The sequence below is a fragment of the Ceratotherium simum genome, chromosome 22 (genome assembly GCF_057802395.1).
Source record: "Ceratotherium simum simum isolate JZ-2026a chromosome 22, ASM5780239v1, whole genome shotgun sequence".
NCBI classification, from domain to species: domain Eukaryota; kingdom Metazoa; phylum Chordata; class Mammalia; order Perissodactyla; family Rhinocerotidae; genus Ceratotherium; species Ceratotherium simum.
In genome coordinates, this window is record NC_141921.1 from 44,305,755 (window position 1) to 44,320,031 (window position 14,277).

Genomic DNA, 14,277 nt, shown 5'->3' on the forward strand with positions numbered 1-14,277 from the left:
ACCCCCCAGGATATGAATCCACGTCTTAAGTGGCCGAAAAGGCAAATTGTGACCCCAGTATAACGGGAGCAACTGGACTCCGGCCAATCCCGCCCCCGGGACCTGCCCGCTCCGCGCGGCGGCCCCGGCCCTCACAAAGACGCGCCCCGGCGGGCAGCCCAGCCCACCGCCCAGCCGCCGCCTGGAGCGCGCGCCCGAGCACCGGACACGGCGTCGACAGAGCCCCGCCGCTCCCCCCCTTCTCCTCTGCTCATTTTATTAGAAAGAAAAAAAAGGAAAAGAAATCCCGCCCATCCGCCCGCCTTCCGCCTGCCATTGGCCCAGCCTCCACGCGCGTCACTCCAGGATGCGCCAATGGAGAGGCGCGATACTGCGAGGTGGGCCGGGCCCGAGCGCGGAGTGGGCGGCGGGTCGGTGCAGCAGCCCCGCCGCGGCTCGGCCACCATCGCCGAGGCGCCGCTGCTCCCACAGACGCTCGCGAGCTGCCCCCCGCGCTCCCAGCCGCCTCTTCCTCCCGCACGCCCGTGACGCTCCCCCGGCTCGGGTCTCGCCCCCGCCTCCCCCGTCCTCGCCCCTCGCTGGCCTCCCACATCATCTCTGCCTCGTGTTCTCTCCTAGTTGAGGAAAAACAAAAAATCACCGTCCTCCTCAGGGAGCCCCCTCGCCCTCGGAAAAACAAAACCAGACATGAGCCTGGGCTCCCGCTCCTGAGGGATCGGCCGAGCGAGGAGCAGGGAGCCGAGCGGAGGCCGCTCTAAAGGTCACGGGAGGGAAGCCCCTGCAGCCCCCGGCGCTGTCCCCGCGGCCGGCCCCTGCTCGGCCCGCGCCCCGCGGCCCCCAGCCCCGCGGGCCTCCCGCCCCGTCCCCCACTTTCCCGGGAGCCGCCGAACACACCTCCATTGATGGTGTAGCGCGTCCGGGGAAGGTAAGTCTCCGAGTGGCCCGCGCGTGGCGCCCTCTCTCTTTCCTGGCCCCTCGTCCTGGGCACGGGGCGTGGGGCGGGCAGGGGCTCGGCGTGGACTCTCTCGTCAGGGGCCAGCCGGAAAGAAGGGGCGGCCGAGCAGAAAGGGCCGGGGACTTCTTTGGCCCTGTCCGGGCCAGGTAACTGTCCCACTCGCCTGCTGACCCCTGATCTTTCTTTGCTGCTTATTCATGCTGTTGTTTGACTTGTCTGAGGTTAAACTGTTTCGTGTGACTAAATTATTGGCTGACTTGCGGGGGAGGAAAGGAAGTCAAGGACTGAAGCTGTAAATTTCTTGGATGTTTGTGGATTTGGGGGTCTTGGGGAACGAGTTTTCTTAAAGTATCATTTTCGTATTAGAAGATTCCTTCTTTGTGTTCTAAATCTCTAGTTCTCTGCTCTGTGTGATTACTAAATTATGAAGCCAAAAATCACTTGCAGCAGAATTGGATTCTTACTCGCACGTTTTAGTTCTGCTCTCTGAAGGAGAGTGGCTTCTATTTTTATTTTTTTCAGGTTTTGGAAAGAAGAGAGGCAGTTGTACATAGATTGTGTGTCTGTGTGTGTTTGGAGGGGGAAAGTATTGCAGGTTTCCTTTGAAACTGGTTTCATGAGAAGTTGTTGAAAGGAAAACAAAATGATTCATTGTTGAATTGTCATTTTCCTCTGCCTCTTTTCCAAGATTTGCTTACGATATTTCTGGATTACAGACTTCAAACATTGATTTAAGCAAAATGTGTCCTTGAGAAAGTGGATGCTTTAAATGTTTCAGAATGTGTTGCTATTTTAAGGTACATTTAGAAAGTAGTTTTGTATGAATCCTGAAATAGCTTTCTTCAAAACAATTTTAAACACAAAAAAGATAACTACATCAAAGGGAAATTTGGTGAATTACAAAGGAAACATTTTGGTGTAACATAAATTAACGCATCCTATGTTTAGATTTGAAACAGTTTTGATAATTGCTTTCCATTTAAAGAGAGATCTTTGTGTCTGGTGTACACTGGTTTCTTTAGTCTCAGTCTGTTGGGGGAGGGGAGAGAGGCTGGATCTATACAATAATAAAATCATCTTTGGGTAGCTATTTCCTTCCATGGATTTGCTTGCTGAGTTAATTCCCCCATAAATTATAAACCAGTTTTGCTTTTGATGGCCTAGGCTGGATGGAAAGCTGGCTTCCAGCTCTGTCTGTTGTTGTTGAGGTTGAAGGGAAAAGAGGCAGAGGCAGACACACACACATTCGCACACACACACAATACCAGGCTGAGGGCTCATTGTTCTTCCATACACACATTTCATTCTCTCTCTCCCATATTTGGGACTAGGTTAGCACAGACAAACACAGTTCTTTTTGGGAGAGAGGAGAGAAGATGGGGGAAGGGTGGTTGCTTTTCTTTTTCAGTTTTCTTTCACCCATCTCATGTCTGGCGCTTTTTGCAACCTTGTAGGAGGCAGAAGAGTACATCGGAAACTAAAGGACACTCAAAAACACGTTCAGAGACTCTTCATCTCCACCTCCCTTTCTTCCCTTTGCAGCCTTAGTTTCTGTTGTTGTCTGTTTTGTGTGAGTGGAGATAAAATCCCTCTTTATATGTCGTGGCCTTACAGGCAGCTTTCATATTCCTCATTGCCCCTGACTTTGTTGGGGACAGTGATTTGTTCAGTTGACTTATTGTTGTGAATGTGACCAAGGTCGTCTTTTCTAGGCAGAAGTAGGTTGACTCAGTTAAGATTATAAAGATCGTATTTGAGGTTAATATTTAGCAAAGTGTGCATGTGTGTTTTGACATATTAGTGGTGTGATGGTTTGATAGTCAGGTATGCTGGCTGTTGAGCTGTCAGTGTTTTTTGTTTTGTTTTGTAAATAGGGGTTATAAGAAAAGATCTGGTTGTCAGCTTTGGGGCTGGTGTAGAGGCTTCCTTGAATACTGGACAGGAAATAGGTTGAGAGTCCGCCTGGGTTAAAGCCAGCTCTGGGCCCCGATGGAGGTTGGTGTGAATACGTGTGGGTTGCAGAATAGCACCTTCTACTGGTTAATTGCTTTGAAGGAGCCAGACGAAGAGGATGGGGGAGGGGAGGCCTCCTAACGGCTGAGGCCTAATGATTTTCTTTTGAACACAGTTGTAGTGCTTTCCTGCAAATGCCACTTCCCCGAGCGGCTAATACAGATGCCCTTTGACAGGCACGGTTGCATTGAGCCTTTTTACGTTATTGGCTGTGTCTTGACATTAATTTGTTCTGTTATCACAAGTATTTATACATTGTGACTTCCAAGGACTCTTTTGAATTGATACTCTTCTTTTATGAGAAATATAGTTTGTCTTGAAATATTAAACAAAATAAGGGGGTTTATTTGTGTTTTTGGTGTTGGAAACTACAAACATTAGCACTCTTTAAAAAAGTTTTCTGTATCATTAGTAAAAAAGGTCAAACAGATCTACCCTAATAGAAAAGAAAAATTTTAGCACTGGACCCTGAGGTTTTCCTCCAGAATTTAATGGGGATGGAGGGCGAGGTGAGGTGGGGAGGTGGGAGGGTAGGAGAGGAGCTCACTAAAATCAGCGATTTTGATATGTAATAGTGTCGCATTGCAATAGTGTTGTTTTCAACAGTCATATAAACATAAGTAAAATTTAAGTGTGATAGGATGACTTATTCTATAGATTAGGTTAAAAAAATAGAAGTGAGAGAAAATGTGAAATGAGTTTGTACACAGATTAACACAGAAGGCCAAATTCCTGCTCAAAGGCTTCTAAATCAAGTTGTAGTTTCAGGGATAATCTGCTTGATAAATGCCTGGAAGGATTTTTATTATCACACATCCTACCCCATCTCAATTGTTTTATTGTAGTGAACTATTAGAGAGGTTTGCAGTGGCAAAGGGGTCTCAGTACAGAATAAACATCTTCTGTTCCACACTGTCTTCTCGTGGGAGTGTGATTTCTGATTCACTTTGCTTTCGGAATTTAGAGTGTAATCTCTAAAGTTGTGTATCTTCTACAGTGAAATGTGAGCAATTCAAATGTGTTATTTTTTCAGTAGGAATAGAGTCAGGTAATTTCAATTCAGTATATTCTCTGCCAGTATTTGTTGCAAGGTAACTAGAGTAACTGAGAACCAATTCATAGGAAAAAGGTAATCCAAATCAAGAAATAAATGTACCAGTTACTTTTTCAACTTTGACGTATCGGTCAGTCAAAAAGTATTTAAAAAGTAGGACAGTAATCACTGTCAGGTCCTGCAATAATTATATGTAGTATTGAACAGAAGTATGCCAGGTGCTGTAAAAACACACACAGGAATATGACCTGTGCCTTTCTAAAAACCAGTGTATGTTGAATATTATTATGGATTTAGTAAGTACCCATTACTTTTAAAATTAGTTTTGAATCTTTAACATCTTGTTCAAATCTCAGTAATCAAAAAAACATTTAAGTAGTAAAATAAGTTGTGTATACCAAGTTCTTTTGGGAATTGTGTGGTTTCCTACTAACTGCTTTTGGCAGCGTCTTTTGCAGTTGATTTAAAGGTTAAGATAGCAGAAAATTCAGATGTTTGAGTCTTTAGTGTAACATAGCTGTGAACTTCATTGCACATACACACATACCCTAAATAATACACTGTTGTCTTACGTAATCAGTTTCTGATAATGCTGTGCTCTGGTTGCTCATAGGGTTTTTCAACAACTGGGAATTCCTCTTGAATCATAGTTAAGTGATTGTTAATTATTAGTATCTTGGTAATTATTCCAAATTTGTAGCTTTGCTTGTTCTATTTAAGTGATTTTGGTGAGCCTGTTGGCTTGTGCTTGGTTTCTTGTCTAACAGTTATAGCATTTTTTAAATAATGAGGCAAAATGAGCATTTATATTAGAAAATTGTTAAGATTGCTTAAGCCACTTTAATGAACATTTGACCACAAATAACTGAAAAATGCTCAAATACTAAATATGTTTACTGGCTTAGAGTTTTGATTGGAATTGTGATTTGTATAACTAACTTGTTGGTGTGCCAAGTAATATAAGATGTAATATGTGTCTGTATATTAGGTAACTAGTCAGATAGGATTGCTGATATAAGAGTTTTTTTTGGAAAATGACCTGTTTGTGTCAGTGTAAAATAGATGTTTTTATTTGGTAAAATTTGCCAGTATATCAGCAACCATAAGCAATATATTTAACTGTGAAATTTTTCTTTATAAGATTATGTTACAAAATGATGTGCCTTCTAACTCATAGACCACTTGGTATTTGAGGAATCCTCATAGCCTGTTTGTCTTGGGCTTTTGCATCAGAGGTTGAAGCCATGGGTCATGGCTTAATTTTAAACAAGTTATATGTGTGATTCGTAAGGGTTTTAGTTAGGCATTTTTGGTTGCAAGGAACAGAAAGTCTTTTAGGGTATTTCACGTATTGGGGAAAAGTGCAACAGAAATATAACCCTTGAGAGTCAGGCCTCACAGAAGAGCAAGAACCCCAGGTTCTGCTGGCCTCATGGATGCTGGAATACTGTTAATGATATGGATCCCATCCAGCTTTAGCGACCAGATTACCTTGTTGCCTTCTCAACAGGAAGAGTTTGTTGAGCTATACCCTAGTGCCAGGGCTGTGTATGGTCGTCCAGGCTGTGTGTCACATAGACACCACTTTAAAGGGGACAGTATTTACGTTGTGGGCTTGGACTAACTTGAAAGAGAGCTTGCAAGCAAGCGTGGCAATGCAGCATCTCTAGACAGAGTGCCAGAGTAGCACAGGAGAGCCCCTCCTACAAAAATCTGTTTCACACATACCCCACACACACTCGGCAGAGCATACATGTACATTCATTGGCACCTATACCTGTCCTCCAGAGTCCCAGAGGTCCAGTTCCTGACCCCCTTACTTCTTCTGGGGCTGGGGTGGTGGAGTGGTGGTGGCACTTAACTTATGTGGGCCGAATACAGTTCAGGGGAGTGTGAGCAGGCGAGAATGTGGGCATGTGTCTGCACGTATGAATTCAGAGAAGCTGCCCGAGGAGGCTCTGGGAACTTTTCCCTCCCTGGGCAGAACCTGGTTACACTGGGGCGGTGTATCCTCACTAGAGTAGCTGTGCTTGATTCCTAATACGATGCTTTTTAAATTTGGCCACTGATTTAAAAAGATCTTTGCTATATGAAAACATCATTCAGGTGAATTTAAACTGAATGCTCCTTATGAAACCCAGAGCCAGTGTTCCCCTTGCCCCCTCACTCCTCTTTCCCTCCCCTCTTCCTTCTTTATGTGCGGATCACTGATTGTGACTAAACTGGCATCATCAGTCTGTGATCGTGCTCTCTCTGGCCGGGCCACCACACGAGGTTGTTCAGGGTGAACGATAATATACTAACTTAAATTTTTACTGAAGGAAGCTGTTCCTTTCCTGCACAAGGCACTGAACAGCCAGGACTGGCCCACCTAATCCTCTACTGTTCATTCAGCTGTTTTATCTCTGGGTTCCTTGTGTCTTTATGCCTCTGCTTCACTTCCACTACTATATCTTTAATTAACATTTCCTCAGAGCGATCTGATATGTTGTTAGTTATCATCACTGTTGGTTAAAGGGCCAGACTATCTCTTAAGCTACGTACCAGCCTTACAGATGGTGGGGTGCTCACCCCTTCAAGCCAGCTTTCATGGAGGTACACAGTAGGAGCCAAGGGAATGGGAGGCGTTCTGAGCCAGGGCCTATGGAAAGGAAGTTTCTTTTTTTTTTTCCCCAAAGATTTTATTTATTTATTTCCCCCCCCCCAAAGCCCCAGTAGATAGTTGTATGTCATAGCTGCACATCCTTCTAGTTGCTGTATGTGGGACGCGGCCTCAGCATGGCTGTAGAAGCGGTGCGTCGGTGCGCACCCGGGATCCGAACCCGGGATCCGAACCTGGGCCGCCAGCAGCGGAGCGCGCGCACTTAACCGCTAAGCCACAGGGCTGGCCCGGGAAGTTTCTTTTTTTGTTACAGCCTATCATATTTTTCCCATCATCATTTTCCCTGACATCTGGTGCAGCTATTGTTGCTTTTGATAGCTTATCTAACTGTTTTGCTTTAAGAAACTACATAGTTGTAACTGGTAGTCAGTTATGATCTCTTTTTTAGGTGAGATCATTTTGTCACATTTGTCTTGTTCTCCTTTTATTTCCTGTGAATATACCCACCTACCTGTCTACCTGCCTACCCAAGTCAATGTTTCCCAAACTATTTTCATAGCATACTATGCTGCAAGTATTTTAAGTGTTCTGAGGTCAAATAAATTTATGATGCACATTAGTACCTTAAAGTCTCAGAAATGTCCTGTAGTGTGCAGAGGATGTGTGTTGTTTGTTTTGTTTTGTTTTTTTCCTTCCCCAGAAAATACCTGTGACCTTCTTATAGGAACTGATATTCTGTAGAACAGTTTGTGAAACACATGTAAAATTAATCCTTTCTGGGCCGGCCCTGTGGCTTGGTGGTTAAGTGCGCGTGCTGCAATGCTGGTGGCCCGGGTTCGGATCCCGGGTGTGCATCGAGGCACCACTTCTCCGGCCATCCTGAGGCCGAGTCCCACATACAGCAACTAGAAGGATGTGCAGCTATGACATACAACTATCTAATGGGGCTTTGGGGGGAAAAAATTAAATAAATAAAATCTTTAAAAAAAAAAAAAAAATAAAAAAAAAAATAAAAAATAAAATTAATCCTTTCTTAATCAAGTGGCTTGTCCTTTTCTCCTTAATAACAAAGAAATAAGTACTGAGTGTTACTATTATAATGCTTTGCTTCTCTTTTCTTCAAGCAGATTTTGCAGTCTAGTATTTCCAAGGGTACAAAATGACTGCTTTTTCCACCTTATACCTATGTCATTTACTTTTGATTGTTGCATCTATTATCCCTCATTCCATCTTTCAATTGGATACATCAAATCAATATTTTCTTTTTTACCCTACTCTGGTAGCTATGCTCTTTTTCAAGGTTTAATCACTTCATTTTTGGACAGCTGCAGTCAGTTGTATAAGCACTGGCAAGAATCTTTCAGCAAATAATAAACAAAAACAAGTACTTAACTATGCAGTTCCTTGAGGCAAACCTTAAAGGTTTGTAAAGATGAAAAGAACAGCCTTCTGGAAATTACTCTCTATACTGGCCGTTGGTATACACATAACTGTTAGAAGATAAAGATAAGTGTTTTAAAGACACAGAATACCATGGGGTTTTATTAGTTGTATATTGCTGCATAACAGATTACCTCAAAACTTGATGAGAATACAGTAGACATTTATCTTTTATCTCATGGTTTCTGTGGTCAGTTGTTTGGGAGTGGCTTGATTGAGTGGTTCTGGCTCAGAGGTCTCTCTTGAGGTTGCAGTCAAGATGTCATCAGGGGCTGCAGTCATCTGAAGGCTTGACTGGGGCTGGAGGCTCTGCTTCCAGATGGCTCACTCACTTGACTGTGGGCAGAAGGCCTCTGCAGGAAGCCTCAGTGGCTTGCCACATGGACCTCTCCTTATGGTTACTTGGGGGACCTCATGATATGGCATTTGGCTTCCCCCAAGAAGGAGCAATTAGAGAGAGAGAGAAAGGGAGGGAGAAAGGAAGGAGGAAACCTCAATGCCTTTTATGACCTGTCTCAGAAGTCACACACCATCACTTCCACCATATTCTGTTAGTTAGAATCAAATCACTAAGTCCAGCCCACATGTAAAGGGAGGGGAATTAAGCTCCACTTCTTGAAGGAGGAGTGTCAAAAGAATTTGTAGTTTTATTTTAAAACCACCACAGGGGTTCAAAGGAGAGACATATAGAAGATTAAAAAAAATGTTTTTCCCTTTGATTAGTTATCTTCAGGCAATGCTTTACTTTAACTAGAGGATTCTTAGAGGAGAATGACATGACTAAAACCTCACATTATTCATCTTCTCCCTCTGCCCTTGTTGAGATATCATTTATTTCCTCCTTTCTTCCTGTTCTTACATCAGATCTAATCTGTTCCAATTAGAATGGTGCTTAGGACACACTGCCTTATTTTTTTTTGGTTTGGCCACTCTTATTTCCTACCAATTAAGGACCTTTCCTTCGCTTCTTTAACCGTCCCATTTAATCACTTCATGTCTTGTGGAAGTTTATTAATTGCATTTGTATCTTAGTGTTAATTATAAATTGTAAACCCCTTGAAGGCAGAAAATTTTCCTTTACCTATATCACTATATGTCTTCACATGTCGAATTAGATGGATTATGAAAGACATATTTCATTGAATCTAAGATGCCATCGTAGTAAGATGCACCATGATTTTATGTACTGCTAAGAATGAAAAAATTGCTGCCAATTAAACTGCGTAAGACCTGTCGCACTTCCAATGCTGTACAAATGTAAAACATCACGCATCTTAGAATCATTGAAATATGGTCATCTGTTTAGGCCGTCTTTCTTTTCATGGCTGTTTATTCACTGGAAAGCACGTCTGAAGATAGATCTTAAAGCAGAATGTTTTCTCCTGTAGGACCAGTGTTATAGGTGGTGCTCTTGCCTAAAGATTTAACATGAAAAACTTAGCTCTGACCAACAGTACGGTAAAAATAGAGATGCTCCATAAACCTGTAGTCATTATAGTTACATTATGTTCTAGTTCCTGTAGAGTAGGTATAACCATTATATATTTTGACTTGTAATATGTTATATGTTTTGTATATGTAGTATACAAAAATGCTTACCACCTCACTGCATCCTTAGTTTGACTTACAGTCTGTTAACTTTATTTTAAATATTGGGGTTCCTCATGCTTCTGTCCATTAACTTCTCTTTCAGCACTGTCTTCCAGAGTGATCTTGTTCTGTGGCTTCCTTTAACACCCAGTGCTTCCAACCTGCACGTTTATAAACACAGCCCTGATCTCTCTCCTGAGATCCAGATCCACATTGCCTTCTGCCTCCTTGGATGTCTTTTGGGCACTGAGCCTCAAAACTTACCATCTGTTTTTTTGTCTACTCTTAACCATTGTATTACTGTAGCAAAGTAGTTGAGAGCTCTAAACTCTACCCCCAGCCTGCTGCTTATTGAGTCTGTGACTTTATGCAAGACCTTTCTGTGTCTCAGTTTTCTCATCTGTAAAATGGGAATAATAATAGTATTCGTCTCACAAGGTGGTTGTGAGGACCAAAGTAATTAATACATATGAAGTACTTAAAATGTCTCTGGTAAATAGTAAGGTTCAATAAATATTAGTCTGTTTTTATTATTATTACTGTTATCATCATCATCATCCAGAGATCTAGCTCTCCACTATGTTCCCTTTCTTTGTTATCTGCAACAGTCAACAACCAGGAGATATGTAGGAACAATGGGTCAACTCTAAAGGGTTTGAATAAGTTCTAAGTTCCCAGCTGTAAAATTTTTACTATTCCTTAAATATAGGAAATGCTGCAAAACAGTACATGATTAAATACCAAGTGAATGGCACAAACCATGGAGTAATGATGAGATTTGGGGTGTTCATAAATGATCAGCATGTCATAGCTTAGCTGTTCCTCTTCCTTGTGATGTTCCTGAAGGAGATTTATATAAGTAGAACAATGGCAAGTGAGAAATTCAAAGTATTATTTTATTATTAACTGGACTTTTGGCTAGAGTACTGATGCAGAGCTGTCTAGTAAACTGGATTGGAGTGTATTGCTTAAGCTTACAGCCTAGGCAAGGGATTTCCCTTTCTCCTAAATCCCACTATTTTACTACCCTTATGCTGGCTACTTTACAGAAGACCCAAAATTAGTCTTTCAGAGTGTGTGTGAGAGAAATGAACAAGAGCAAGATAGCAAACCCTCATACATATGTGTAACTTTTAATCTGCATTTAATCTTCATACTTAGAAAGAAGGTCCAATCAGTGTGACCCAATCAGATTAGTGTTCCCTCCTCTTAGAGAGGTTCAAGAAGGTAGGGGATGGAGACAGAGAGTGAGGCATCATGTTGGTCCAGCTTCAGCTCTCTATTGAGCTTGGTTTAATGGCCTGTGAGGAGTAACTAAAAACAGTTGTCCATCTGTCCAGCAGCCCTACATTCTGACTCTTTTTAGGACATTCCTTGGGACTGGGGGGAACCTCAAAGTATTTTTCAAATTTAAGGGTCTTTGAGATGAAATTAAGGAGAAATGTCATGTGATAAATAAGATTTGCCATTGGGAAAAGTGGCCCACCATTAATGATAGCCTGCAGTGGCATTTTGGTAATATAACTGATTCTAATTTTGGTAATGGGAGAGTAATTTTTGAGGAACATGATTATATATGATTATGTTAGCAGAGCAAAGCTGAAGCCTAATCATATTATACTCAGTCTGAAACAAGAATATGACGACGGAAGGGGAATGACTAACTTGAAGGCTAGAAAAGAGGCATCCAGAGTGTTGTGCTCAGATTCTGCAACCTCAGGTACATTCCTGTCTTGTAAACTCCGGGAGGGTAGAGGCCACGTCTGCTTTGGTCACTTCAGTGTTCCTGGCATCTAGCATGTAAGGAATGCAGTAGGCATTCATTTGTTGAATGAATAATGTTATTGTATAGTATTATTGACGTTGATGATAAAGGATTATTGAGGTTGGTGATAAAGGAGCTTTGGCTTAATCTCTTGACCCCAGGGCATATTCAGGAAGCTGATTTTATGACAGATTCTTGATGTTAACATTTTTATATCTCAAATATAGTATAGAAAAACATTTTAGAGCCTTTTAGTTATTTGAATCATCAAAGATGAGTTTTTATTTCAATTCTAGTAAGTTTAAAATATGTGTTAGAAATTGTTTAATGAAGTAGTACTTAATAAATACATATAGTACTCTTTCTTTATAGTTTTGCCTGTATCAAGTAGAATTAGGTACAGCAGTGAGTGGCCAAGATCCAAAATAACAATGACTTGAGCAAGATAGAAGTTTCCTTTCTTTCATGTAAATCATGAACAGTCCTAAGCCAGTATGGTACCTTCATGCTCATTACGGGAGCCAGCTTTCTCCTTTTAGTCAGATAGCCTCTCCAGTTCCTGTCGTCAGTTCTGCATTTTTACCAGCACGAGGGAGGTGAGGGCAAAAGCTGGGCACATCCCCATCCTGTGATGATACTTCCCAGAAGTTGCACACATCACTTTTGCTCTGTCTCTTTCATTATAACAGAATTACAGGGCACAGATAGCTGCAAGGGAAGCTGGTAAATGTAGTCTTTCCTGGAGATGGCTATGTGCTTAGTCAAAAATCAGAGATTCTATTACTTTGGACGAAGGGAAGAATAGGTATTGCAGGACATCTGGCAATCTGTGCCGTAAAATCCCAGTGGATAATATAGTATTAACACATTTGATAATTCACCCTTCAATATTGTTAATAAGAATACTATACTACTACAATGAGTTCAGTATTCATATAGAATTTTCACTAAATTTTTTTTTGATCTAATGATGGCTTCATATCTTTATTGCTGGGTAAATTTTCTAACAAGACGAACTGCCTGCCTTCTGACTTGAACATTCTGATCTTAGTAGCATAATCTGCCCTGTATGTTTTTTTATTTTCATGTGATTCATTATTGTAGGAATAATTATTGAAATTTCCTAAGTGTTTATACACTAAACATGACTAAAGACCTCTTAGAAACATTTAATTCTTACTATTTATAAATTAGAAAAATGTGCAGACATCTTGTTGCTATTAGTATACTGAGAAATGCTTTTATTAACTTTATTAACATTTATTAATATTCCTTAAGAAATCTAGCTTTACAAAACACCTACAGTCTTTAATATTTTATTTGTAGTGGCTTAGCACCTTTTTCATAGCTTAGTGAGAGTTTCATGGTCTTTATGGAATCCTTCAGCAGTTTTTACACTATGAAAAAACGTTAATAATTTGGTTTATAGGTATACTTGAAAGAATCTAATTTTCCTGATAGTGAACAATGACTTTTCTCACAGCTCTGGATAATTTTAGTTTTGAAAGTCATAGGACATGGTTTTTCTTTCCATCTGTTGGTTGTTATATTTTATTTGCCCCAACATACAAGTACACTGTGTGCAATTGTATAATTGTCATAAATAAATTTACTTTTAAGTGCCATTTACAGATTATTTCTGTGAACTTAGACCCAAAGTTATGAATATGTTATAAAGTTATAGTGTCTAAGGACTTCTTAGAACCCTGTGTTAAGAAATTAATCATAGTTTTGCCTTCTGAGGAGGCATACTAAGGCACTGGAGAGGGGGATGGAGAGAGAGGGATCCTTACCTTTCCTACTCACGCTGTTTGTCATATGTAAATATTACCTAATTAAAATAAATATGTAAGAAAAGCCTGTGCTTTTTATTTTTAGATTCCTGCCATACTTTTTTTGTTATAAGCATTAGTGAAATATCAGTTTAATTTATGTATGAAATGGGGCATACAAAATGACCAAGACACAGATGGCGCCCTTGATGAATTTTCTCACTAATGGGAATAAGACGTGTACACAATTGAGTACTAGGTAGAGGAAAGTGCCTCAAGAGATGATGGTACTATGGTTTAAGAAAGAGAATTAGCGCTGGCTAGGGGCATTAGGGAAGATTTGGTGTAGGAGGAGATGTTTAACCTGTGTTTTGAAGGATTGGCAGGATTTGGACATGTGATAAGTAGCTAAGAGGATTTCAGATAGAAAATTGCATGGAGCAAAGGCACAGAGCCTGGAAAGCTTGGGAAATGGTGAGTACTTTTGCTGCCTCTATGATGAGGATTATTAAATTGTGTTCAATTTTCTTTTTTTTTTAAATTCTTTTAAAATGTTCTGTAGCAGATGCAGGCAGATGTAGTTCTTTCAACTCAGGTAATTTATATTTGAAGCTGTTGCTGGTAGCTGTTCAAACCAAATTGTAAGAGCATTTTAGAGAGGAGTTCTTTGGGCTGATTTCTTGAAGGAAGAACAGACTGGTTTGGCTGGAATCCCCCCATGGAGCACTGGAAAGACAGGTTGGGGTCATAGCATGGGGAGGTGTAACACCCAGGTAAGACTTTATTTGAGAGCAGGATGTGTTCAAGTTAAATACAAATTGTAATTATAAAATTAATATATACTCATTGTAATCATAGTTCAGAAGAGTAGTGCCCACTTCTGCAATATTCTTCCAGATATTTTCTGTGCATGTATAAGCACATATATACACACTATACATACCATCTTGAATTTTGCTTTTTTTTTTTTTGTGAGGAAGATCAGCCCTGAGCTAACACCTGTGCTAATCCTCCTCTCTTTTTTTTTTTTCCTGAGGAAGACTGGCTCTGAGCTAACATCTATTGCCAATCCTCCTCCTTCCCCAC

At 41.0% G+C, this 14,277-nt stretch overlaps 1 protein-coding gene across 4 annotated transcripts in view; it reads left to right on the plus strand.

The window, feature by feature from the left end:
* The first annotated feature begins 438 nt into the window (after positions 1-438).
* RERE (arginine-glutamic acid dipeptide repeats) overlaps positions 439-14,277 on the plus strand; it is a 420,402-nt gene continuing 406,563 nt past the window's right edge. For 3 of the 4 annotated variants that reach the window (XM_087446871.1, XM_087446872.1, XM_004425543.3), the window contains exon 1: positions 439-925. The gene's annotated coding sequence lies outside the window, so the exon portion shown is untranslated. The remainder of the gene's footprint in view (positions 926-14,277) is intronic. The other variant, XM_014783836.2, reaches the window with a different exon arrangement.